The sequence below is a fragment of the Drosophila ananassae genome, chromosome 2L (genome assembly GCF_017639315.1).
Source record: "Drosophila ananassae strain 14024-0371.13 chromosome 2L, ASM1763931v2, whole genome shotgun sequence".
NCBI lineage: Eukaryota > Metazoa > Arthropoda > Insecta > Diptera > Drosophilidae > Drosophila > Drosophila ananassae.
Genome location: NC_057927.1, coordinates 26,919,486 through 26,945,172, shown reverse-complemented (window position 1 = coordinate 26,945,172; position 25,687 = coordinate 26,919,486). Strand labels below are relative to the sequence as shown.

The following is a 25,687-nucleotide window of genomic DNA, read 5'->3' as shown; positions in this document are numbered from 1 at the left end:
GGCGCCACGCATCTATATTATTAGATATACAGCGGATCGTATATAGTCGGCCGATCCTTATGAAATTTGGCATATCGAATTATTTTGACCAAAGAAGCATACATTGAAAATCCCATCCTTCTAACTTAAAAAACAACGAAGTTATGCCATTTCCGATCAATCAGTTATATGGCAGCTATAGGATATAGTCGACCGATCTTTATGAAATTTGGCAGATCGTATAAGTTGGACCAAATAAGAATCCATAGAAAGTCCCAACCTTCTAACTTGAAAAACAACGAAGTTATGCCATTTCCGATCAATCAGTTATATGGCAGCTATAGGATATAGTCGACCGATCCCGGCCGTTCCGACTTATGTACTACCTGCAAAGGAAAGAAGGGTGTGTGCAAAGTTTCAACTCGATAGCTTTAAAACTGAGAGACTAGTTTGCGTAGAAACAGACAGACAGACGGACAGACAGACAGACGGACAGACAGACAGACAGACAGACAGACAGACGGACAGACGGACAGACGGACAGACGGACATGCTTATATCGACTCAGGAGGTGATCCTGATCAAGAATATATATACTTTATAGGGTCGGAGATGTCTCCTTCACTGCGTTGCACACTTTTGACCAAAATTATAATACCCTCTGCAAGGGTATAAAGATACAATTTAAACATAATATAAATCTTCATTAGGGCTCCTTAATCTCTAAACTACAGTTTAAAAGCACCCACCGTGGACTTTATGGCGCGGTGTAATAAATTCAAGATTTAAACCGCCATTAACCGGGCTAAGATGGCTCCTCGACTGCTAATTTAACCGCACGGCCACCGCCACTGGCCGCGGAGGAGGACGAGTAGCCGGGGGTCGAAAGGGCAGGGGTCATAAAAACATTGGCACAATGGCGAGTTTACTTTCCTCTCCGCTGGCAGTTCGCGAATGAGTTTCGCAATTATGCATTGAAATGGGAATAAATATTTATGAAAGACTTGGACTCGCAGCCAATGTTGGCTGGGTGGCCGGACCTTAAAATGCATAACAATTAGATGCAAATGCCGGTTGAGGACGAATCGAAGCGCAGGAGGCCACCTTGAAGCTGTTTTTGAGAGCTGGCTACATCTTGCAGGTCGTCCTTCGGCAAAACAAATTCTTTGCTAATGGTCTGTGCTTGTCTCCCGATACGGTTGGGTGATCCCAATCGACGAAACTTTGAATTTTAAGCAGCTTATAGACAGTATTAGACTACACGGCGGAAAACTATTAGTTAAAAGCCACATTTTGTTAACAATTACGTCAATAAGCTCCTACAAAACAGCTCCAAGAATAGATCAGAGTGCTCTTAAATTTTCCCCATATCTGATTAGCACTTTGAGTTTTAAAAATAATCTTCCATCTGCAGATCCTTGGAGCGTTGGTCCTCTTCGCAAATGGGTTTGTGCATGTGTGCGTACTTAAGGCAGCTGTAGTTAAATAAAAGCGGATTTTCTGGAAACCACAAACTGGCATACAGGCATTCAGGACCAACCACAGCACACCACCCTCCACTACCCACATGTGGCGAACAAAGGCGAACACAAACAATTAGGAAAATCCTTTTTCTATGCTTGGCAAAATTTTAATTTCTGGCCATAAATACCATTATGGCTTTCGAGTTTGTGCAGCCGAATAGCCGAAAAAGCTGCCGGCCGAACTAGGCGGCCCCCATTCTATTACCCGTGGACGCACTTTGGAATCGGGTTAGCCGAGTTTTGATGGATATTAATTTGGGCACGCCAGCAGTGGCCTCCGGCGCTCGAGGCACGAGCGCCCACTTTGGAGCCAGCACATACGAGAATTAAAAGCTTAAACAATTACTTAAACAGACATGCCGCAAAATTAGTTTGGGTCCAATTTCGGAGCAAACACGTAAACCCAATAACCTGGCAGGATGTCCACCAGGCTGACACACAAAGGACAATGCAATTACAGAAAACCTACTCGCACCAACATGGCTGGCAAATTATTTTAAAAGCATTTCAGCAAATGCAGTGGAAATGGAGTTCCGAGGGAGGGCCAGGAAGGGCCTTTGTTTTGCTCGAAAAATACAAAACTCCATAGAGTGGAAAACTAACACAGCAGGTTGCTATTTGAAGATTGAATACCAGCCAGGGGCGTCCTGGGGCTTAAATTTATTAACTCGTAGCACACACACTTTGTCCGACATCAATGATTTCCATTTTCGAATGTACCACTTTATAGTTCCTGAAAGCCCAACGAGTCCTTTGTGTCCTGTTTTCGAGCAAATCCGGAAAAAGGTAACTATTCTTTAAACTGCAAGAAGAAATTCAAAAATTTAAATCTTGATTATGTTCCACTAGTTTCTACTAAGGCCTTAAGGACCTACATACCAAATCTTATAAACAAATATGATTAACTTTATTTTCTAATCATTTTCCAACTAGTTTTCAAAGCTTTTCTCTCGATGTACACGTGTTTGTTTGCAGTAATGTGTCCCTAAGCTCGCTTTGATCCAACAAACATTTACAAAAAGTGATTTCATGTATGTTGCATGAGGGGAGGGTCCTCCCCACAGGATGCCCAGCTCATCCCCAGCCAGTGATTTCCCTTTTTTGCATTTCCCTTTTAAACTCGGTCGCAATAATGAAATGAAAAGTTGGATGCAGCTGCAAACGAGCGCAACAAATTAAAGTGCATGGAAATCAAAAGGGCGACAGAATTTTGGACGAGTGCCAAACGGAAGTTACACAAGAGAATGCGATTTCCGGTGGGGGGAGCCGGTAAACACCATAAAAACCCCCATAAGCTGCGGACTCATGCTGCTGGTTTCGGGGCGGCTTACTTCGCTAATTGGCAGCAGAGTGGCGGAATCATCAAAGGAGGCACGGGCATAGAAACCAGAAAAGCAATCAGGACTCAAAGTTCGACCTGTTTGCTCGCCTAGTTGACATCAATTGCCAATTGGCAGTGACAAAGGCAGTGGGGCGGAAGCCGAGAGGCGGGCCCTGATTAGAGGCTCATTGAAAATCCATAAAAGTCATGGCTGGAGCCACTTGCATAATCAGCGTAATTTTTATGTGCCGGAACCGAGGCGGTCGGTCATAAAACCCAGCCAATCGCTGCCAGGCAGGCAGGTGCGGTGGGTGAGCTCACCAATCATCTCATGTGGGATGTGGGATGTTGGATGGGATGCTGGTGGAAATGCAATTTGGCCAAAAAGCGGGCTGACTGACTATGAATGTGGCCTGGGGGAGCAATCAGAAATGGAGCAGTTATATTGAAAAGTCGCTGCCGCAAATTGGGGCTGCCATATGCGTTGTCAGCACTTTGAAATTCATTTGGCGAAACGAGACTATCCCTGCCTTTTGCCTTTCCATGCGTCCATGTCTCGAAAATAAACAACGGAAACGCACAGCTAACAATGGATAAGCCACGCACATGAGCGCATGAGGAGCGGAAAGAGCTGTAGCATACTTACGAGCGCAATTTACCTTGTTGTTTGCCAAAAAATGTTTATTGCTCACACAGCAAAATAGAACAAAAAGCGGGCATGAACTCACCGAAAGAACTCTACTTATACCTCCCAACCACATCTAACATCCGACATACCACAGCCACCGCCACAGCAACATCCCCATCCACATACTCGTTCGTCCATATGGAATGAAGTTGCGGGGGCTACTGAATAACGAACTGAGGTCAGCGGGTCGACTTCTTTGGTCCTGTGTCTCTGTTTGCTCTTTGGCTAAAAGTTTTATTACCGTTTCGTTCCTGGCGAGAAGGACTCTTGTGTGCACCGGTCTCGTTATGTGTTTATTCAATTTGGCCGTCCGGGAAGTGGAAGCCTATGTGCCGGGTTTTATGGGAACATTGCGGCAAACTTTATCAGAATGGGCAGAGCAAAGTCATGACCCCATCCTGAACGGTGGATGATGGAAATAGTCCACAAAGAACATTATACCGAGAAGCGGTCCAAATACGAGAGTGGGCGGAGGTATTTGGCTAATACTTGCTCTCTTTTTAAGTCTATTATCACAAGTATAGATACATTTTCTTTAAAACATGTTCAAGCTTCTCGAAAATTGAATTCCACTGCCTTTCCAGGAAAATTAATCGCGAACAGACCCGTGCATTACACTGTTTCGATTCGTGGAAGCCCCTAATCCGCAGAATTCTGGCTTCCATCTTTAAGCCGCCTTTGTGGGCCACGTTCGAACCCAATCCGCCTGCTGGCCCGGCAATCGGAATGCCCGAAACCGAATCGGAATGCCCCAGCATAATGAAGGCATCGAATTAAGAGTGAGCGAGTGCCCGGGCATTACTCCGGGCCTTTATGTTTGTTAACATGGCTGGTACGCCGCTTTACGGCCAGCACAAATGTGTGCTAATAAACCGAAAGAGAAAGTGGTCGCCCCACGAAAGCTCGGGCAGATCATAAATGTTTATGCGACTACTTCATCAGAGTCCTGACACACTTGTCCGCCCACAGTTGCCAGTCACCCGTCTTCCGTCTCGCGTCACCCGTTGCCTGGAATTTTTCCCGACATCCTTTAAGCTTCAAACCCGTCTTTGTTGTGTTTTTTTTGTTGGCCCGGACTTTGCTTTTAGCGCTTTTACTCCCAACATTGCACTAGACCAGCCACGCGGTAGTGACGTGGCGACGGTGGCTTTCCATCTTCGTTGGCGAGATGACAAGGAGCCAGACAAATGTCCTGCAATGGCTCGAGGTCAGCGGCGAAGTCGTAAACCGACTTTCAATGAGCCACATTCAAGGGTGTATCTTTAAGCACAGGAAGCTGAGCTGCTGATAAAGCCAGGACTTGGGCAAGAAAGGACTGAAAATCCTCAAACATTTCAAGCTAAAAGGAATGCATTGTCAAGCTGTTTCACTTTTCATTTAATAAACGAATCGGGTTGCCTCTTGAAGTCATTAAATGGTTTTCCTGGAGTTGCCTGAAACTTCAGGGACAATGCGGGTTGACAAGTTGGAGAAGCCTTTGGAAAGCCAATTATGGAAATTTTTCCTTTGCCACAATCATGACTAAGCTGCTCCTGCCAGTCAGAAACCGAATTTCCATCCTAATCCACGCCAAGATGAGACCGAGGCCGAGTTTAAGCTCGAGTGCGAGAGGCAAGCTGGCACCTTAATTGCGCACTTTGAGCGCATTAGACGTCTTATAATCGATAAACCTCATGGCTGTCGGGTGCGGCCCAGGCCCAGGGCTTCGACTCGGGCCAAGTAGATGCCAGCCACACAGCCACTACGCTAGCCTGGCTGTGACCCAGCCAACCGAGGGGCGACACCTGCAGGCGAGCGGGCGGTGCGGCCGCAAGACACCTCTCGAACATGCAGAAAGCCACAGAATTCGGAGGCTCTGGAATGGCCAGGAGGTGTGGACTCGACGCTTACACATGTTGAGTACACACACTGCAGGGCGGTGCTGTGGGCTGCTGGGCTGGAGCATCGATGTGGCTGCAGCCCACTCGGGCATTGCGATAAACGCTCTGTTAATTATGAAAACTGCTTAGCTGTCTTGCCCGAGCCGAGCAGGCTGCCGTGTCTGTGGTTCTAATTAATGTTATTTAATTTCCAATTAAATATGTGCATACATTAAGTGACACCCACACGTGAGCTGCCACACCGGTTGAGGGCGATTTGCTTGTATTTGTGTTTAGTTCGACCAACCACAGGCCATGCCCCTGATAGACATGAGTAGTGCTGAACGCCTCGGGTTGTCTCCGAGGTATTTTTGCACCAGACGGAGTCTGACCCGGAGCTCTGAGCTGCAAACTAAGCAATTGAAAGATTCAGAAACTTTCGTTTCAAAAACTAATATTGAAGCATTCATAGTGGGCACTTCTTTAGGCTCCCTGTTCGAGAATGTTTTGTGGAATTTCCTATTTATGCCAACACCCTGCCTGGAATACCCTGCATTGGAACGTGCCACTTTAAGTGTCGGCACCTCGCACGGCACCTTCATGCTGGAGCAAACTTTTATGCTCCTGCATATGTATGAGTGTCTGTAGGACACGCACCGACACCTGCACGGAGGAGGGAAGGACCTGTGCCACGGCTATTACCATACATCATGCGTTACACGAGCCTATTCCACATGTCAGGACCCGTTCCCGATTGGCTGGCAGGCCCAAGTTGGCCGACGCCACTTGACGCAAAGTTGAATGTCTCACTCGCAAATGCACAGACACGGGACACAAAGGAGAAGACGGCCTAAAAGGTGTCCTGACAGCTGGACACGGCCGGAGCAGGCACTTTTCACTCAACCTGAAAGCGTGTTCATTTGGACGTTGATATTTTATTTGTTTCTGGCCCTGTTTTCCCCGGGCGGTGTTCGCAAGGGGAAGCGATCCCCAGCCGACTAATTCCATTTGCCGGCCCCGAAATCCCCAAAAGCTCGCATTGTTTAAGCCAACAATCAAATATGCAGCGGCATTCGTCCCGGCCAGAATTCAGTTTGCATAACATTAAGCCCTTAAAGGGGATTCAATTTTGTGAAATCCCATCCCCATCCCCGTCCCAGAGTCCTGGCTGACATGGAATATCAAATGTCGATGGCGGTTGAAAGCGAACATTTTTCGAGTATTTGAATGGGAAATTGCATTTAATATGCGATCGGAGATGGGGCCAACCTTCTGCCAATTTGAAAGCGTTTGTGTTTTTCGCAGATATTTTTCAGATCTCTCCCACCTCAATTACATTATCCGGGGACACCGAGTCCCTGGCTCTGCAGCAGCCCTTTCGCATCATTCTCCATCAGCTGCGGCCGCCCACCAGCAGGGATAGAGGGGCGGAACTACACACTTTCCTATGTACATAGTGGGGCCCACCCACTCCACTGTACATACTACACTTATATAGGCCGTGCCGACGACGGCCCATTTGACTGCTGGGTTGGAACGCCGACTGTCGGGCCCGTCGAGGAAAGCCAGAAAAGTGGATCAAGGCGAGCTACGGAAAAATGGCAAAAGCAAAAAGGCACAAAAGAGCAAGGAAGGGGAAAAGCGAAATAAAAAACAATCCGCACAACAGGCAACTGAAATCAGAGAGGCCCAACTCAAAACATTGCGAAACTTCAGCTTATGCTCATTGAACGGGCTGGGTCTGGGACTGGGGCTGGTCCTTGCCAGGAATGGCGAAGCCCTCGCATTTATTACACGAGCTGCAAAAAGTTTTCCACGTCCTGCCAAGGCAATCGGGGGCAATTTTGCAGGTTTTATGATCCGATCGCTAAAGGCCTCGATTCTCGGGGCGACTGGCCGCCCGACCTAATGGGTTAGTGGGCGGACGGGGTATCACTTCCGGTCTATCAGTGGCCAGAGCCAAGTTGACAAATATGCAAAGACTTGTGGGCCACTGGAATGCGGTCAGTGTAACGCTAACAAGACATTTAGCAATATACCCCGATGCCTGTTCTGCGGGCCTCCTTGGGCCCAACTTTGGCAATAAATTTTTGGTCTTGCCAAGGAAATACAAACTTTCTTCCGCCGGGGGAGGGCCTGGGCCTGGGCCTGGGCCGAAAGGACGCAGCCAGTCGGCTGGCATTAACAAAAGAAATTTAAAGTCGCCAACTTTAATTCGCCTGTCTGGCCTTTTTTGATTGTTTTTATGGCCCTTGGCTTGGCTCAGTATGTATTCCTGTATCCCTATCCGGCTTTGTATCTGCTGTCTATTCTATTTTTCGCCATTTATTGTCACGTTAACAGCAATTTTCGTGCATAAAGTTTTACTTTCGCTTTTGGTTCCAGTCCTGAGTCCTCAGTTCTCAGTCCTCAGTCCTCGGTTCTCAGTTTCAGTTTCAGTTTCAGTTTTGGTTTCTGTTTCAGTTTCGGTTTACATGTTTCATTGGCTCTGGCAGTTTGTTTGTTACTTTTTATTGTTCCATCAAAGTCCCGAATGGCGACTAGCGAGTGCGGCTTTACGAGCGTGTTCTGGTGTGTGCTTCTCTGTTCGTGTCACTTAACGGTAAATTCAAATTACCATTTAATTTATCGCTGTCACCGTTATGGCTGTCGCCTGTCAGTGTCCTTTCCTCCATCCTTGGTTTGGTGTTTTCGGGCTTGTGTTCTGAATTTATGGAGGAAACCCTTCCCGTTTGTCGTTTTCTGTTTGTCGTTTGCCGTTTACCGTTTACCGCTTACCATTCACCATTGCCCGTTATCCTTGCGCTCATATTTGGCCAAAAAGGACATGCTACAATGTTGACAATCGGCTAGAGCCACCTCCAGGACCTGGCGAATCTTAATTTAATTTCTGGCCCAAGCTCGGGCTCAGGAGGGAGGCAAACAGAAAATGTTGCCGCATTTTGACACGTAGACACGACAAAATGGTTACGCCGGAGTGCACGTAGCCGTAGCGGCAACGGTAACGGTAACGGTGATTTAATACCAGGCCAGATAATCTCGGCTCCGGGTGGAAAGTATTTGTTGCATCCGGACGTGCCAGGAGTCGGCAACTTTAAACTTTCCACTCACTGTTCCTGGTCTTCATTCAAAAAAGCTCTGCCCGCTCTACTTCGAAAAAACTCAACTGAATTTGAATGCATATACTCGAATGCGAATAGACTCGAATACGTATATCTGAATATTGGATCTATCGCTACGTGACGCGAATGGCTTGTTGCAGCTGCAGAGGCAATCACCGTCCATCTCCCCACAGACGCGGCGCGCCGCAGGTGTTGATCTCACGCGCCGGTGGCAACGTGACTTTGCCACTCCAGCCCTTAGCCCCTAGCCCCTAGCTCCTAGCTCCTACTGCTCGGGGGTGTGGCATGCCCCCTTTGACCGCCCGAGTGACTCTGTTTAATTTAACTGCCAACGGAGGCCTACTCGCAAAACTTTTTCATTAAAGCAGCGGAATTTTAATTTTAATTAGATCCTAACAAGGATGCGAGGCGCCTACAATGCCGGGAAGGCTCCACTGTACGCGTAGTTATGTTCTCGTCCTGCGCCTCTCTAGGCCCCGGGCCGAGTTGGTTGGTTTTTGATGGCCCTCGCCTCTACACTGGCCGAAATCGGAGGCAGAATGGGAGGCAGAAACTAATTAGTCGCAGTCGGCAAGGAATTTACGAAATTAATTCAAGCAGTCTACTAGGCGGGTGTTTAATTAGACAGTAGGAATGTCCAAGAATCGAGGAGCAAGTTAACAAATAAATAAATATTTAAAGTTAACTTTAAGATTATAATACCTATAATTTGGCTCAGTGCATGGCCGTGGGTGGATCAGGTGTTACAGGTGAGCCCGCAGCGCATAAAGCGCTGTCAAGCACGGGCGTGGCGTGTTGCATACACAGATACAGACACAGACACAGATACAGATACAGGTACAGGCCCCGCACACACCAACAAGGACAAATACAAAGGCACAAAATGGTGGCACGGGGCACAGAGTGCTCGGGCGCCACCAGCAGTGGCTACATTTCGAATTCAGCAACACCTAGCCAGCCGTTGAGATACAAACTGGGAGATTCGGAACGCAAAATGCAAAATGCGAGATGCGAGTAGCGACGAGATACATTCAGGTGCGTTCATATTTTACAGTTTTGCAGTTAGTCCTGCAATTTATACAGAACGAGGGGGCGATGCCACACAGAGAGACAGGACGAGACCATGGAGGGGAGAGGAGTGCGGGACATTCATTTTGCAGTGAAAAGCGTTGTACTTACATTGAATTGCGAGCCGGCCATTCAGGGCCGGGCCTTTAGAATGCTTTCGCCACCTGAGATTGCTGACGAATGCTTGCGGCTGGCCTCAGTTGAATTTGTTGGATTTTTTCAGCCTGGAACGGCTTTAAATTACTTTCGACGAGGACGACTCGTTCAGGGCGGATTAAAAGGGCCTTTAAGGAACAGACACTCGTGCAAATTAAATTACTGCGGCTTGCCAGACCGAACCGGGGGGCTGTGAGGGTCGGGAGGACTGCCTTTGAGGACTGCAAAAGAAATCAATTTTACGCAAAGCAAAAATTTGAAACAGTTTGCGGCCAGATCTAACAACAAATCAAAGTTTGTTCAATGGTCCAGCGACAGGACAGGCTCTCAGCTTAATTGCGCTCCTTTGTCATCATCGTTTTGGCCATATTTCTCGGTCAGTTTCACTTGGCGATTTGTGGTAACCATGACCAGGACCTGGACCAGGACCAGGACCAGAAACAGAACCATGGCCGCTGGCAACGCAATCAAATCATGAAGACGCTTGTCGAGAGTGTCATTTGCATGCAAATATAAAATTTATACACTTTCCCATTGCTTCCTCTCTGGCCTGTCGAAGCGAAGTCCGGAAGCTGCTGGATTCCCAAGCAAGCGGAAATATTTCCAGATGAGAGCATACGCGAGCTTTCAGTTGAAGTTGAAATAAAAAGCCCTTGAAGTGCTCTGCAGTCATCCCAGCGGGGAAAACGATCCGAAAATGGGGTGTACCTGGTCGGGGGGCAGCTGGATGGGTGGGTGGGGGCTGTGGGTGGCCGGAGAGTGACAGACGGGCCGACAGTTTGCTCCTGCCACGCCTGCTGCGGTGGTGTTAGTACGTGAAATTTAGTAAGTTGACGGCCCAGCAAGGACCCTCTAAGCTCGCACTCACTTTTGCGGTGTGCGTCGGTGTCGTCGCCATAAAAATAAACAAGCGCGGCAGCGTCCTCACATAATGCATACAAAAGAGCAGCCAGGACACTCACTCTGGTATTATCTCTTTGAATATGAATACCCTGGACAGGGGTATCCTTACTATAGTCGAATGTTCTATATAGAAACTATAGAAAAAAAACCCTAAGAGTACCAACTCTTTTTCTAACAAAATTTCTGCAAAAATATATGATTTATTTAGTCTAACCTTAATAGTGAGTATCTAACACTTTATAAATACTTCCATGGACCTCTTTTTACTCCCAGTTTTCTGTTCCAGCCACCACAAAATGCGGCTCATCCCAACTCACTTCAACTCAACCCGACACGTCTCGTCTCGGCTTATGACGTTAAGTGCGGCAGCGGCAGGTGATTACAACACTGCCAACCTGGCCCGACTCATATAGCTGCTAGAATAATGCTGAAAATTATTGCAAATAAACAGCTCCCGGCTGTAAAGGCAGAGCCAGCGCCAACAAACAATATATCAAGCTGATGAATGCTGACAGCGCGACACAATTTTCGCACGCAGTTGCGCCCGACGGGCAGCCGACCGACGAAAATGTCAGAAGCCATCGCTGATCGGAGACATCGTCTGGGCTGCCAAGTTACAACCGTCCAAAAAATGCTGGCACTAATTAAACGACACAAAGTCGCAAACATTGAATGATTGAATGTGGGAGCCGTGGGTGGGAATGGATGAGCGATGAAGGCGGAAATCGCTGGCGGTACAAAGTTTTCAATTTCGGATTAGGACATGGGCTCTAGGCAGCCTCTCCAGGTTTCATTTAGAATTTATTGAAAATAGATTTGAAATTTGAATGTTTTGCCAATTTATCGGCTTTGGTTGTCAGTGTTTCAGTGTCGGTGTATTTCTCATTTCACTTATCTCTGGCTGGCATGCACAATATTTTCAGCCTGTAATTGCAAAAATTAGTTGCCGCATTCGCATTTGTGTCGCACCCGCCGGCGGGGCATCGGCGGTCTGCCATCAGCGTTGCAATAAATTATGTGCGGTTTAATTTTAGCTATGTTTAAATAAAACTTTGGCTCATTTTGGCCATTCGGTTTATTTATTGATTTTGCAGCTTTGCGGTCGAAACCATGGACATGTGTTTCTCCCACAGACTGCCACCGGAGGACTCTGATTAGAGGGACTGTCAGTCCTGATTGTCGGTTGTGTGTATTTTGGCAGGAGTTTCCACAGACTAGGCAACTCCTTTGACGTTGTTGACATTGCGAATCGACAAATTCGGCATCTCCTGGCCTTTGACCCGGAATCGGAATGCAAACACCAGAGGTGTAGGACTTTTTTTGAAAATAATTTCCATTTGCCAGGCTCTGTGGCCTCGCTTGTTTGCACCAATTAACCGATTTGGGCGACAATGGTCTTTTTAATGAAATTTATTTAATGATCGACGGAATTCGCTCAACATCCAATTCCCCACAGAATCAAAATAATTAATGCCGGCTACTCGCTGCCATTCATTTAACTCATTTTTCGCATCAATTGCAGTACGAACATGGCATAATTCAATTCCACTTTCCCACTTGCCGATGCCGATGCCTTCTGCAATCTTTTCCCATAAAACTAATTGCAGCATCAGCGAGGGTCGGATGCGGTCACACGAAACTTTAATTTGATTACCGTGCCACACTCGCATAGCCACCAGCCACCAGGCACACAGTGTGGCAGTGTGGCGAGGCACCCGGGGCAAGGCCACCCACAAGTCGTCAGCTGGCGGGCCAAACATTTATTAGTTGTTACTTCTAGACAAATTTGAAAATTTACGTTCGCATTCGTCTCCTCGAGGGCAGGCGCGGCCCCAAGACATTCCGAAGCAGGCCCGAGAGTCCCAGTCCGGGCAAGTGACTCCCGACTCCGGCCCTGAGCCCGGCTCCTTAATGAGTTTTTCGTGTCGAGGGCTGCCGAGTGGATAAGGCAGCTCGTTAGACCCTGGGAATTAGTGTAAACCTTTTGCTAAACACCCGAGAAGTGCTTTCCGGAACACACACACTCGGCCCCTTCTCAATTAAGAGCCCTCAGTCTCGCCCCGACAATTGGCCAGATTCCACTTGCTTGTCGGCCAATACGGTTGCGAAGTCGTCTGAGGTGTTTTTGCATCTCCACTTAATGAAGGCAAGCTGCTGGCTGACTGCTGGAGATTGAAGCCACTTCGACACTTGCGCTGAAACTGCAGCATCAGCTTCTGGTTAATGGCCGGAGCACCATCAGCTGCTTCTAATTGCCCTCACTGCCGGCCGTAACATTAAAATTATTAATATGTATTTCATTGCACTCTGAAAGCGCTACGTGCTTTGTATGCTAATTGCACTCCCCGGCCCCAGATGACTTTTCCAACTGCCCTGCCGATCGACAGGGAAAACTGTTAGTCATCGGCCCGGGTGGGGTTGGGCTGGGCAATAGTGCCAAGCAAAAAAAAAACCTCCAAGGTCGCAGCACCCACCATGCCTAATGGCCTAAACTAAACCTTAAATCAAGGTCTGCTAGAGACAGAACTAACATCATCTTCTATCATGAATCAAAGGTTATTGGTTTTAAATTCCCATTCAGCGAGAAAAGAGTATAAATAACCAACTAACTCCATACTTTACTTTCAAACTATTCATAATTTTAAGAGCCATGAATAGAGAATTTATTGAACAACTATATTAAAATAAGTGGTTGCTTAGTATAAACTTTTATTGGTATGTTTATAATTTATATTCATTTTAATAAGATTGATATTAAATATGCATATAAGATTAATATATATCCATTAAAAAATACCTAAGCAAAGGTTTTTCGTTTCAGAATAAAAATATAATTTTCAACTTCAAGGATAAGTAAGAAGATAGCCTTTCTATTTTCCATTTATTTTGGTTATACTATCTATTGTACATACAGATACAATTTAATTATATTTTAGAATAGTAAGGAACAAACTATGAAATTTCCATAAATATTTTATTGCTTTTTCGGATGACCAATAAACAAAAAGAATGTTTGAAGTTCGACTATAGAAACGGAATAAATACGCTAGACTATTTTACTTTTACTTTTTGAATATATAGTATGGAAAATACCTTTAGTTTTCTTAGCAACTGCAAAATAATATTGAACTTCAAGCCAAACACATAAGGAAACATAGAAAAACAGAACACTTTATTTTACTTACTTTTTTTTTTAGAGATACCACCCACCTGGTGGGGTAAAAAGTGTAAGAAGCAAAGCCCATAATTTAGAACCAGCTCGACCGTCGATAGTCGGTGGAAATCCAAACAAAAACTGAGCGCTTTTCGTATAAATCAGCGCTCAATGCCAGAGTACCTGCTACCCAGTCTAATTAGAACCGGAGACATAAAAATCACTGCCTGGCTGGCCAGCTAACTGGATGGCTGACTAGCTGACTGGATGACTGGATGACTGGATGACTGGGTGGCTCAAAAGGTTTGCATGACGGCGACTGTGTAGCTCGGTTACAGAACCGTTCTGACAGATGCGAATGTTTGTTGCCGGGCTTGACTTGTTTGCAGCAGCTTAATTGATTGCTCAACTGATGGGGCCAGACAAAACGATGATTGCAGTCCATTCAGTCCCTGTCCGAGCTCATGCCCTCTACTGCCCTCCGCCCACTTTCGCCCAATTGCTTTTGACCGCCACCTCCCAGTCCCTGTCCTTATCTCCCCTCGTCGTCCTGCCCCAGTCCGCCCAGCGCTGTGTCAGTGAGCAGCTCTTTGAATTGGCACGTGGGCGTTGAATTGAGCCGGGTCCGGGTCTGAGACCCGGAGATCATTGCATCTGACCCACTCTGCCTGGGACTCGCATTAAATTTACATGAGCGGCGTTGTGTCAGCAGCAGAAGTGCACTTGAAAAAGTAATCCTCATCTTGATTTCATTCTTATTTAATTTTATACAAATTGGGTCTTAAAGAGTTTCTTAATATATCTTCCTTAAAGAAAGGAAGAGCTATATTAATAGAGACTATCAAACTATCTATAGTCTAACAATCAAAGATATATAAAATATGCCCTTTTATTTGTCACAGTGTAGAGGCAAACAGCATATAAGGTCCCTCAAATGATGCACAGTCGCCGGTCAAATGCACAGCCATAGTCATTACTGGGTCGCCATCAGTGTCAGAGACAAGGTGCAAGTAGGGGGATGCGAGGCTTCGGAAAATGTGGGAAATCACCTGAAATCGCCCCGAGGGCGGTGCTGATGCCTTTCATTGCTGTCTTGCTGCTTGGGGCCATCGATTCAGCATCGATTTGGAGCCCAATCGTGTCAGCCATCAGCCACCAGCCATAAGCCGTCGGCGGATGGGTTTATTAGCACTAAAAACTCAATGGATTTCGTCAAGAGCGGAATTAGTTTTTGGCAACCGAGAGCCGAGGCAGAAACAAAAATCGTTAATTGAAATACAACAACTGAGCTGCTGCCGTGATAATAGAATAATGCAGTCAGGGGACGGGACGGGAACAGAAGGAGGAAGCTGCTCTTTTTATTCCCAGCGTCTATGGGGTATGGGGCTATGGGGCCGTGAACTTGAACGAAACAAAATAAAACAATTTAACAAGAGCAGAGTGGCGCAGCCAGCAACAATTAAACGAATAAAAATAAAAATACCAAAATGTAGGTATATACTATAGAGATATATATATAGGCATGTGCAAGTATTTTTAAAATGAGCGTTGGCCGAAACGCCAGCGCCGAGAGGTTGCTTCTGGTTCTGGTGTTTTCAATTCGAAATTCGAACAAAAATAAATCATTGAAAATCCACCGATAAATGACATGGCCTTGTTGACTCACTTAATCGGCTGAAAAGAGTGGCGCGCAGCGGAGGGCCTCTGGAAAATCTTCAGATATCTGATGCTGATTGTGAGTTCATATTTTGATTGTGCTTTTGACAGAGTGTAGTGAGATTGTCAAAAATATTTGATCTGAAAACTGACTGACTTCCAGTCTCAACAAATCTTGAAACAATAATAATTATTTGCACTTTGATGATCAAAAATCTAAAGCTTTTTTCAAGGCCACAGTTGGGTCTATTGAACTATTACCTTCTCTTTAGATAAGACTTTGGGCTACTGTTTAGTCTAATTTTTTAGCTATTTGTTCAGCTTACGATTCTACAACTATTTGTCAGCTATAATGTCTGGTTGAAAGACAAGGAATATACCACCATATAAATGAATACTTATTGTGAAAATCATTTAGTTTAGGCATGACTTATTGCTTTTTTAAAGTTCATTTGGTGGAGACTTTTTTTGGGAACACCCCGTAATAAGAAGTTTGATCAGATTGACTTTCTTTTTTGAATCATTGCTGAATATTTTAGAATACTTTATTTAGTATACTTTACACTAGTTTTTAGCCATATTTTTTATATTAGTTTTACAATTATAACTTATTTTCACTTCCAAGAAAAAGATTCAACTAATTAGCTTTAAGCATTCCAGAAAACTCAATAGCTCAATATTTTTTTTTTTGAAAAGACCCGTAGTATTTTTATACACATTACGAGTATTTTAGCCGCAACCCCGAGGTAATACACCCTAAGGTGTATAAACATATGTTTCTGGGAATACCCCGGAATTAGAAGTAAAATGAGCTACTACAGTACCTTAGTTAGTATACTATACTATAGAATAGCGTACAGCACTTTTTTTTTACACACCGGAATAAGAAGTCACATCAGATTGAGCCTCCCATTTGTGAAAAGGTCTGTGAGTTACTAACTTTTTCGGCGCTTTTTCATATTTGTAATTCTCCATTTTAGTACACATATTTGGTGTAAAGTGTTTCTGAGAACACCCCGAAATAAGATGTCAAATCAGATTGACCCGCTTTTGATATCTGGTTCTTTCCCGTGTTCATCTCCAGCCGCCGAGCAGATCTCATTCACACTTTGGACGCCGCTGCCGGAACGCTACCGCCAGCGACTTAATGCATAATTGTTTATGGAGCGGGCACAAAAGAAATATTCTAAGTACACACTCGCACACATTGCGGCAATATAAGTGCACACACCAGTGCCAGTGGCTGTGACAGTGCCAGTGCCTGGCTAGAAACACTCGCAGTTGGAACTCGCAAACAGAGGCAGCTATGATATGAATTTCAATTTAGAGTACGTGCTCATGGAGCGCTCGCATTTGGCGTCGCTCACGTACCCGCCGTCGCCGTCGCTGTCTCAGTCGCAGTCGCAGTCTCTGCCGCAGTCGACAGCGACTGCAACTGCAACTGCAGCCATTACACATGCACTTATTAATAACGAAAATAGACGCCTCTGTCGTTAAGAGCTGACCCCAAAGTCCGCAAAGCTACCGCAACTTTTGTGAATGAACGACCGGAGAGATACTACGTACTACGGGTCACTGGGAGGCGGGATTAGTTCGGGATTCAGTGGGATCATGGGGCGGACAATCAAATCATTCACTTTCGCCGCTGGCTATGGCTGTTAATCCAATTCAATAAAAGGCCATAAATGCTGCACACTCTCGCCATATTTTTTACTGCTAATAAAAAATGGACGAGTTAACTTTAATGGCCAACTTTTGACAGCCTCCTAGTGAGTTCATTCGGGCTAAAATTAAATGGTTTTATGGAGCCGATGCGGACCGAGTCATGTGGCGAGTAAATAAAACGGAATTAATTGGCGATTGGCGAAATTCCATCATATCATAATTGCATTCGCATTCCATTTAAGAGACCGAATGGCGAAAAGGTAACATCACTCATACGCCGTGTGGTCCAGCGGAATTCGGCCTATCCCAACCATATCGAATGTCTTCGAACGCAATAGATTCCCACTATTATCTATTAGAGCGACCGTTTCCGTGTTAGCGATCGTGATATCATCAAATGAGATCAGAACACCGCCGAACAGCGTTTATCCGATACCGGAGACCCATAGAGGGCCGCCACAATGGAGTTCCCCCCATTAGCATATCGCTATTCCCAGAGTACATCGGATCCGATACGTGCGGATAAGGTAAATGCGCTGCATTAATATTTATGAAGCCGGTCAATCGAAAACAATTTTGCGGTTCGCACTTCGTAAATAAACATCCACCATCCTCAGTGTGTACGCATACAGGAATTAATAATTAATTTCGTGTTTATCGTCGCGGGTCGGCCGGAGCGAGTATTATTATCTCAGGATGGCAGCCGGAAAAAAGCTGAAAGCAAATACATTTTAGTGTCCCGGCTTTCGTTTTCACTTCGTCCCCCAGGTCCCAGGTCCGGCATTAGCATGGCCGCGACATCTGCCAATTAAATGTAATATGTTGTAGTCGTAAAGCGTCGCTCATCAAACCATAAAGAGCCCCAACAAGTGCAATCGCAATTACAAACGATAACTATTCGCATAAACACCGCATGAGTCGGGGCCGGGCATGAGGTGGGAGGCCCTCCCTCGTGGGCACACGGCACACGCCAAAAAGTATATAATAATAATAAATAAAACCCACTAAGCTGTCGTCGTGCCGTCGAATAATCTTCGCATTACAAAGCGCGGAGCCCAATTTTATTATAATCTGGCAAGCAAATCAAAACACTTCACACCCAGTAAATAAATGCCGCCCCGGCCCCCAATTCCCCTCCAGGGGGCAGCTCCACTCCCCCCTCTTAATTCGTTGAAAATTCGATTCGACCATTTGTGGGGGCCCATAGAATAGATAATTGGCCATAAAGCTCATCTGTGTCCGCCGCTGGTCAGGCATATTAAAATATTGTTTGGCAGCCAGGGACTGGGACTGGCCGGCTATTTTCGACTCTCTTGTCTAATGTACGAGACATTTGGCAGCGTCAAAGTTAATAAACACAAAAATTGATTTGTGTACAGACGTTTTGGCTTCAATTGCAGCTTAATGGAAACAAATAAAGACGATTAGACAGGCCTCTGAATGAATGAACGAGTGAATGGATGAGAGAAGCCAGCCAACTTCTAGGCTGAATAGTACGCACAAGAAATCGCCTTAACACTCAAGGTGTAGACAAAAGCCGACGTTGATTGGAAATTCAAATAATGAAATTTAATATCGCATTACTTGGCCAAGTGAGTCAGTTGGGGTTTGACTACAAAACATTCCACCAAATGCCAATATTCACTTCTTTTTTGGGAGAACTTATGCTGACCTTATTTTTATGAACATTTTTGGTTTGTTTTTAGAATCTGAAGGGGGGCAAGTACTTTATACTGTTTTATAGTGCTATATAATTCAGAGCCAGTGGAGAGGAAGGCACTTGCAACGAGTGCCTATATGGCACTCGGCTGGATGCAAATGGAAATTATAGCACTGCAAACATGGCGTATGCGTAATATTCAATTAATTTGATTTCGTTATTGCTGTTGCAGATGCCGACGCCGCTGCGCAAAGTCAATTAAGAATTTAGTGCAATTCAAATGTACATTTTGACCCTCAACCAGGACACCCCGCTCCGCAGCCTCCTGGAATAATTATTAGCGCTTTTCATTTGGCTTGTTGAACTTTGGCCAGAGAGTGTAACCAATGGCCGAGCACCCATCCACCAGCAAATAGCGAAAACTTAAATTATAAAAGGCACAGCCACGCCCCAGCTCCTTCGTCCTGGCTGCGGTTGCATGGCAAACTAATTAAAACTTGAAAGATTTCCTCAGCCCCAGACAGCTTTGCGAAAAGTTTTCGTTTCTCTATGTTTTCCCGGATATTTTTTCGTTTTAATTTCCCTCATTTGCATTTGTGACTTTGGCTGCAGCTCCGGCTTTAATTTTTAATCCATTTTCTTGCGCCAGTTCGGCCCGATCCCGATCCCGATTTGTTTTCTCTCGTTTTCATTAGCATAACACTCCATTGGAATCTGCAGGGAGTTGCTGCATAAATTATGAAATTAAGTCCGACCTTCGACACACTTGACCTGCTCTAATTGACTTCGCTCGGGGCACTGGTGAGGCGTGCTAAGCCGCTTTCTAGTTATCCCCTTTCTGTTGTGTTTTTTATTCAAGTTCGAGTTCGAGTGCGGCAGCCAGATAGGAATCTGAAAATCCATCACGCATACGCACTGTGTGCCGGCAAATCCATAGAAGCCCGGGGCTATTCCTGCCACTCGATGTGCTCGTAAGCTGGTTTTGCCAAAAATTTCACTTTCCAACTTGTGGGCCTTTTTGTTTGCTTTCCATTGCCAAATCCTTTCTGCCGAACACATTCAACTTGGCTTTTAGGCAGCCAGCTTCCCAGGCCTCCTCCCAGGCCGCCTCCCAGGCCGCCTCCCAGCCAGGCCAGCCACCTCCATCCAAGCCATCTGGCTTTTGTGTATTTTGTGTATTTTTATTGACGGGCCAAAGGCAGGCAAACGGAATGGCAGAGCAAAGCGCATTTGCTGCTCACTGTTCAGGTGTTGAGCCTGTCGTGTTGTTCTTTCCGGCCTCTTTGCAGCTCCGACAGCCTCCTGATTTGCATACTTTCTCAACTATTTTCCATTTTCCGCCTCCTGGCTTATCGCCCGCTGAGTGCCAGCCACGTCCAAAAAAAATACTAAAGGGTTCTGGCCCTGGTTCGGTCTGTGGCCCAAATAAGCAGACAATTCTGGGCTGCGAGTGCAGCCGCTCACAGCATGAGAGGAGTCTCGTGACCTTTAGAATCTGCACAGCCAAAAAAAAGGACATTCTTCTACATTTAATATTATATAGTATTTTTCTTAAACAAAGGATCATAGTCAGTTCTTAGTTCTCAAATGAAATAGAACTATACTTAACAACTAATAAAAAAAAAGGGCAAAGGGAACTTTTGTGTGTATCCCTGCGGATAGATCTCCCCGACACATCGAGTGACATTGAGGCAAGCGCAGTCACGCTGGGCCATTAATTGCGTCGCGCTGTGGCAACCGCAAAGCCGAGGCCAATACCAGAACAAAGGGTTATCTTGGCTGGCTCGGCCCAAACCGCAGCAGCGCACCCGGCGGGTGGGCAGTAACTGGATCTGAATGTGGTCATCAGATAATGTTAGTTAGTCGCAGCTAGTGGCGAACCTCTGCCATCTATCTTCGTTGCGATCAAAGTTTCTTCCGTTCTGTGCCTTCTGCCCCCTACCTCCTGTCCTTGCCACAAAAAGTGCCCCCCCTGGCGATTAACATGTGTCAAAGTTTGCGCTTCAATGAGCTTTAAATATTTGATTTGTTTCGTTTCGTTACTTTTTTATATACACACTTTTTGTTCGTTGTTCACTGGCCTGTGTGGGGGCGCCAGTGAGTGACAACTGTGTCAAGTTTCACCCACTTTTGGGTCCTTGGCTACGGCGGGGGATGTTCCGGCTCCGGGGGACTCTGGTTTTGTGGTTGCTTTCGGGCGGGGCACTTTAAACTGTCTCACCGCAGAGTGTATTTATTTACATTCAAGTCCCTGCAGGCGATGCCATAATTTGGGGCAAACAGGATGCAGCCAGGATCTGTGTATTGGCTTTGGTTTCTATTACTGAGCTTGGCACGAGCCTCTCTGGCTCTGCTTCTCCATTTGTTCATCACCTCAAGTCGAAATAAACAAACATCCGTTGACTAAACTGGTTTTCCAACTAAAATTAAATCAAAGCTGGCTCTAAAATGATTAATTAGATTCAATTAGAGTATCTTTTTCAGATGACCACTTCGTATTTAAGATATCATCAAAAGCAATACAGACTGATTTTCTTTATTTGAGTGCCCCTTTAAGATAACAACTTTTAAGTCTCAGACCCTTGCCGGAGACTCCTTTTGGATATGCTGAGCATGCTGGCCGAGGCGTGCGGAGTGACAGGCAATTAAAAACGCCGGACAAGCCGGACAAGCTGGAGCCCGAAAAGCGCAGCGCCTTCTTCTTTGGCTCCGAGGCCCAATAAATCAGTCCCGGCGACAAGACAAGGACATCAAACGGACACTTGGCTGCGGGCGGACTGCAGCGCAAGGAGTGCGAATTAAAAACAAAATGCAAAAAGGACAAAATCCATAGAGAAATAAAAAGGAAAAAGAGTGCCCAGAACAAGAATCCGGGTATATAAAATTCAATTAGAACTCTATTTTATTTTTCGCCTCTCTGGCAGGGCGTTCTTATCGCTTGCAGCTTTTCTAATCAAGCGGACAGACGGCGGGCATTTCCTTCCTTCCTCGGCCGCCTTTGTTTCCTTGTCCTGCGTCCTGGCTGCTTTTCCTTCTCCGCGTGCCTCCTGCCTCCTGCCGCTGTAATTTGAAGTTGGGCCGAAAAGCCGAGGGGGCGAGCAGGATCGGGGAGCGGAAGCAGCCCAGAGGCCATCAAATCAAGCGGAAGGAGAGCGGCCCAACACAAGATTTTCACACTGCTTCATTTGTTCCACGGGTCCCACTTTTTCGGGGGTGTATTTGTTTGGGGCTATCTGGCAGTAGTCAGAGCGTATATGCCATAGCTGGAGAATAAAACCTTACTTTCCCCTTATAAAGGGAATTATTCTCATAACAAATATCATTGACAAGTACCGGGTATCTCTAAGTCGACTATCCTCCTCACTTCCTTCTCCAGAGAGGTGTGTGAGAGCGCTGTGGGCTTTGTCGATAATTTTCTGCCTTTCTACACATCCCATGGCTGCCTTTGACACAGCACCAGCGACGAACATCCTCAACGGCGTGGGGAGTCGGCGAAGGCAGCAGCGCTTTCAAAACCACAAATTACATTGAAAATTCCTGCTTGATTGAAGTTGATTGAGCAAGAAAATGCCGACGCCGAGCCCGATGCCGCCGGAGGAAGCCAAAGACACAGCCCAGCAGCCCCGAGAAGTCGGCTTTTAAAGAAAGTTTTAAACACCCATAGTTCTGTCTCTGTTGTACAGCTTTCCCTCTCTCTGTCTCTATATCATCCCTCTTGTGTCATTAAGTATACGCCCCGTGTGTGTGTGTGCAGGGGCTTGGGTGTAGGGTGTGGGGTGTGTGGTTGATCGGCTTGCGGTTATTTGCCGCTTTAACGTGTATTTCCGATACATGCCGCAAGCCATCGCCGCCACGCGAAACTCAAAGTATCATAATTAATGAGCCAGCCCAGAAAATGTACAAAGCCGACCCAGTCCCCGCCCCAGCCCAAACTGGGCGTGGCCTCTGGCCAAAGTGTAATCGCATTTAAATAGCGTTTGCAGTGGGGCAGGGGCAAGGGTGGCAGGAATGGCTGTTAAACTACAATTGCATTAATGTTGCAGGCAGCTCTTGGCCACTCGTTCCGGCCATTTGAAACGGATTTGAATGCAAATGTTCCGCCCAATTCGCAATGATGGCCTGTGGGATGATTGCGATTCACGTTGATTTTTAATCAAATTACAGGCACAATGAAGTCAGCGGTGATAAGTGATTGAAGTAATGCTGATTACAAGCCTCAACCTGAAACTGATTGGCTCTGAGTGCTTGCAAGTAAAAGTTATATATTTATTATTTCAACAATCTGATAGCTAATTGGGCTGACAGCTGGCGTTCAGATCGTTCTTATGAGGTGAGATAATTGTGCCTCCAATCACCGAGGTAATGACGCCTCCGAGTCTCCTAATGACTCGAGTCGACAACTAGAGATTGAAAAATAATTACTGCCTTTCCATAAACGACCTGATTCAGCACGCTCTAATCACAATCTTCGAATTAGAGAAGCTGTGGAGCAGTGTCCAGCAGACCAAAAACTATACAATGTTAATTAATGGCAAATATTATTTAGTGTGATACTCACCAGTTAGTGGTTGGACGGCTGCCGAAGTGCTGAAAGCCAAGTCATCAGTAACTCCCACCAACACCCCACCTATGGCCCAGTCTCTGCAGTGCCTGGGACTAAGCTAAGCACTAGAATTTGCATTGGAAATCTTGAGGCAAGATGCTCGCCGAGTGGAAATGCAAATCGAATAAATAGAAAATAAATAGACGGCGCAAGCAAACACAATCACTCAGTGCACACAGAGCGAGAGGAACTGGCTGACTGTCTGAGAGACAGATAACCTTTAAAGAAATGACTTTGCCATCATACGCCCATTGTCATCATCATCATCATCGCCATCTCGTAGCTGGAATCCCATCCAAGATAGTTTGTGGATGCGTTTGTTGTGGCGTCAAGTGTGTGAGTGTGACCCCCGGGGGCAATGGCAGAGGGTGCACAGAGAGAAATGGCAAAGATACTTTTTAGAGAGAGTCTAATAAAAATTCTTATAATTTTGGACTTTGCTTTCTCCTTCCAAATATTAATACTTTTTTATTGAAACTATACACTATAATGGTGTAGGATTGTAAGCTTTCTCTGCCTGTTGGAAAGTCCGGGGGACACTACATAAGGAGGAGGTGCAGAAATGCTGACTACGCTGCTCAGTCATGTTGCGTGCCGAGCAGCTTAAGTCGTTCTGAGATGACAATTCCTACACCGCCCCAGCCAGGCAGCGGCGATATCAACACTTCCGTTCTGTAGCTCTCTATAGTAGTTCTGCAGTTCAGCAGCTCAGCATCTCCAGCGGCGTTCGACGCCCCCATCTGCCCCCTACCCGCTTATAGAACTGACATCCAACTTTGATTGCAGTGCCCTGGGCTTTTGGCATTACGAGTTCGGGTGTGTGTGTGTGTGTGTGTGTGTTTAGGGGGCTAGTGGCTGACTTGGCTTATAGACAGCGTTCTGGGGCTGGGGCCTGGCCCAGATGAGTGGCTCTGCCGTCGGTGATACGCTTGGCAGTTCTTATTTATGTTATCGTTATCGCAAGAGCTACTGCCACTGCATTATAGTGCTTGTGGCCTCTGGTCGAGTGGCAGCAGACTGGTCGATTGTTGCGTTCGGCCGCCGAGCACACAAATTACAAATAACTCTGGCGATTGCGATTAGCGCGTTCGGTGCAAGGGCAGTGTGTAAATAGTACATTTCTCCGATGGCCGTTTAGCATGTAAGCCTGGCGAACGTGCGGCGGGTGGCTTTTCGTTTGTTTCATATTTGCGCGACAATACTCTATGAATTGCACAAACTAATCACAGAAACGAAACTGAAAACTGTAAACTGAACAACTGAAACAGAATCGAAAGCGCAAAACACAGCTGCAACATCAACAACAACAATCATTTTTCGAAATATTTTCCGCGAAGGTTGCTGCACATTTTCCTGAAATATCTCGTTTTGTTGTAATTTCACACTAGATTCTCTTAAATTGGCGGCGAATGCATTTCACGGCCCTGCAGTCTGCAGTCTGTTTTTATTTTTCCTCGTTTCTGCGATAAGTGCAGCGGAAGCAACCAGGCAATGTCACAACGCGGCCGACGGCAACGCGGCGTATACGCAATGGCACGCGCCCGCTCCCCCACGCGATCCGATGCGATGCGATGCGATGAGGAGATTTACCGTTGTACGCTCTGCTCGCGCTGTAAGCAATCAATGCGCTTGTAATCGCGGACAATAATCATTAATCTGATGTCGCTTCTCCTGGTGTGCTCCTGGACGCCCCGTCAGGAGGCCGAATCTCACTGCTCTGCTGGGAAGCTGGGAAAACGCGCCTATTTCCTCTCAGCATGCGACTGCGAATGCCAGCAGCGAACACCTAGCATCGGGCGGTTGAGTGACTGCGACTGAGACGGTGACTGCGACGGTGACTGCTACTGCGACTGGGACTGGGATAGCGGCGGCAACGCACCCACCAGACGGTTGACAGACGAATGAACTGAATGAATGAACGAATTTCCATGAGCGCCGCCCGAAGCTCGAGCTCGCCAAGTCGCTCGAGTCAAGTCGCTTCGAGTCACTCGGCTCGGCCATTGGCACACTTACAGTTACACGGGATGAGCTCGGACTTTGAGTGGAGGCAGCCATTGCGCTGCCATGGCGAGAGCTGCGCGTATGTTGCACTCAAAATCGGACCGATACGAGTGCTCTGTCACTCGACTCAACTGAGAGTCGGGAGAGAGCCGTGATGAGCGAAAATGGCCGGCCATCTGTTAGACAGCTGTTAACAGCCCGCCGCCCTGTAAAAGTGTGTTAATGGGTTACATTACACAACCACGGATGCAGTGAGTTTTTTTCCCAGATTCTCAATCACTTTTGACTCAATGTAAGGGTGGAGGTTTAAAGGGAATTCTTTTGGAATA

The 25,687-nt window shown here is 46.3% G+C and overlaps 1 protein-coding gene across 1 annotated transcript in view; it reads right to left on the bottom strand.

The window, feature by feature from the left end:
• The window catches only part of LOC6505650 (octopamine receptor beta-2R), a 43,803-nt gene extending 18,522 nt beyond the window's left edge, over window positions 1-25,281 (bottom strand). The window contains exon 1 of the mRNA XM_044714074.1: window positions 24,948-25,281. The gene's annotated coding sequence lies outside the window, so the exon portion shown is untranslated. The remainder of the gene's footprint in view (window positions 1-24,947) is intronic.
• Window positions 25,282-25,687: the final 406 nt, after the last annotated feature.